This window comes from Formica exsecta, unplaced genomic scaffold (genome assembly GCF_003651465.1).
Source record: "Formica exsecta isolate Colony F162 unplaced genomic scaffold, ASM365146v1 scaffold97, whole genome shotgun sequence".
NCBI lineage: Eukaryota > Metazoa > Arthropoda > Insecta > Hymenoptera > Formicidae > Formica > Formica exsecta.
Window position 1 is genome coordinate 54,191 of NW_021853733.1, and position 2,500 is coordinate 56,690.

A 2,500-nucleotide genomic window follows, 5' to 3' on the forward strand; every position below is an offset into this window, starting at 1 on the left:
ACATATACTTATGTAATATATATAGAAAAATTTAAATAATTTATAAAATTAAAGATTTATATATGGAATTTAATTTCTATTTTATATCTAAGTAGATAATAACGATTTTCATTTATTCGGACAAAACTTGTCCGAATAAGTGAAAATCAGACATTTATTTGTCCGATTTTCCAAAAATCAATTTAATATCTGAATTCCCCTGTATGGGAATTGTATCAGAAATTAAACTGATAGAAATAATTACAATGTCATTAATCGCATTTTGCAGGCTTTATATAAGCTCATGACAAGAACTTGAATACGGCTATAGAAAGTAAATAGTGCGTCGCATAGCGGTAAGCGAATAAACTATACTATTTCAATAAATTATATAAATGGCTAAAAGCTGCAAATTCTGCTCGGTTTCTGCTGCCAATTTGCCATCAGATTGCGCGCGCGCAGATTTTGCTCGGTTTCTGCCGAAAATCTGACGTCAAGTCAAGTTAGCAGATCCTGCTCGATTTCTGCTACCAATTTGTCGTCAAATTGCACGCGCGTAGATCCTGCTCGGTTTTTGCTATCAATCTGCCATCAGATTGCGCGCGCGCAGATTTTGCTCGGTTTCTGCCGAAAATCTGACGTCAAGTCAAGTTAGCAGATCCTGCTCGATTTCTGCTACCAATTTGTCGTCAAATTGCACGCGCGTAGATCCTGCTCGGTTTTTGCTATCAATCTGCCATCAGATTGCGCGCGCGCAGATCTTGCTCGGTTTCTGCCGACAATCTGACGTCAAGTAAAGTTAGCAGATCCTGCTCGATTTCTGCTACCAATTTGTCGTCAAATTGCACGCGCGTAGATCCTGCTCGGTTTTTGCTATCAATCTGCCATCAGATTGCGCGCGCGCAGATCTTGCTCGGTTTTTGCATAAACTATACTATTTCAATAAATTATATAAATGGCTAAAAGCTGCAAATTCTGCTCGGTTTCTGCTGCCAATTTGCCGTCAGATTGCGCGCGCGCAGATCTTGCTCGGTTTCTGCCGACAATCTGACGTCAAGTCAAAGTAACAGATCCTGCTCGATTTCTGCTACCAATCTGCCGTCAAATTGCACGCGCGCAGATCCTGTTCGGTTTTTGCTATCAATCTGCCATCAGATTGCGCGCGCACAGATCTTGCTCGGTTTTTGCCACCAATCTGACGTCAAGTCAAGTTAGCAAATCCTGCTCGTTTTCTGCTGTCAGATTCTGTGAGCATACTCTGCTTTGTTTTTGGCATCAATCTGTCGATTTAATCTGTAATAACAACTTCTGTACCAAATTTGTATCCTTTTTGCTAACAATAGTTGACAGCAGGCACTTGGCATGATCTGCTTTCGACAGACTTGGCTACCTAGGTATATAAATATCAAATTAATAGCAATAACATGTTATATCTTAATTTTATTACAGTTATGTTCTTAATGTATCAATAATATAACATTATATAATTGTTACATTTAAATATTAACTGCATACTGTATAACATTGTTGCTTCATCCTTAAGTGGGAAATTACAAGGAACGAGTTTATTACATGTTACAATCCTGTAATATTATTTGTTATATTCGGTTATACTGAGTTATGTAATCGTTATAATATAGTTATAAAAATGTGTTTTTGCTGGGAAAGATGATAGAAAATATAGTAGATTCAAACGGCAATTATTTTAATTGAAAGAAAATGTTTTATTTTTTCTTAATACTTTTCACAAATACTTAATATTTTTCACAAAAAAATCCGGATTACTTTTTCTTCAGCCTTACTTTATATAAGTACGAAGAATTATATCTAAATTTTTTGTAATAATCTCAAAATCTCATTGATATTTATAAAATAATTGTGTATTTTTCTTATTCATATCTTTCTTGAGAGTATAATATATTTGTTCATACACCATTACACTTAAACATATAAGAAAGAAAAAAGTAATTCTGCACGCTTTGTTACAGCATATTATATAAATGAGATGTACATATAATATCTGATCACACAATCTTCACAAGATATGTACATCTTGAATAATGCTACCCAGTAAACACTCTGTTTATTTTGCAATAATATAATGTGATAGTAAAAATATAATGTTTTGTAAATTAACCGTTTGATATAAAACTGTAATTTATCATATGTATATTATTATGCAACGTTATTACAACAGTACTGTAATAGAAACTTATTGCAAGATAATATTGTTACATTACAAGTTCCTTTATATAAGAGTTCTCATTTAAAAATTTCAAGTTGATTTTGACGTCATTTTGACAAGGACATGTAAAATCATGCAAATATCATTATTTTACGTATTTTTCAAAACTATATAATTTATACAAGCAATTTTTTCATAAAACACTCACTTGTTCAGGGAGTCGATTGTGTATCTTTAAAATGAAGTGAAAATTACAAAAGTGAACAGATTTACTAGATTTCGACAAATGAAATCGTAGATACTTTAAAGTGAATTTACTCACTTTTGTAATTTTCA

General features: G+C 32.9%; 1 protein-coding gene across 2 annotated transcripts in view; it reads right to left on the bottom strand.

Annotated features, from left to right (window-relative positions):
- Window positions 1-1,682: 1,682 nt before the first annotated feature.
- LOC115245404 (probable phospholipid hydroperoxide glutathione peroxidase) overlaps window positions 1,683-2,500 on the bottom strand; it is a 6,348-nt gene continuing 5,530 nt past the window's right edge. For both annotated transcript variants that reach the window (XM_029823706.1, XM_029823707.1), the window contains exon 3: window positions 1,683-2,500. This exon is cut by the window's right edge and continues 138 nt beyond it. The gene's annotated coding sequence lies outside the window, so the exon portion shown is untranslated.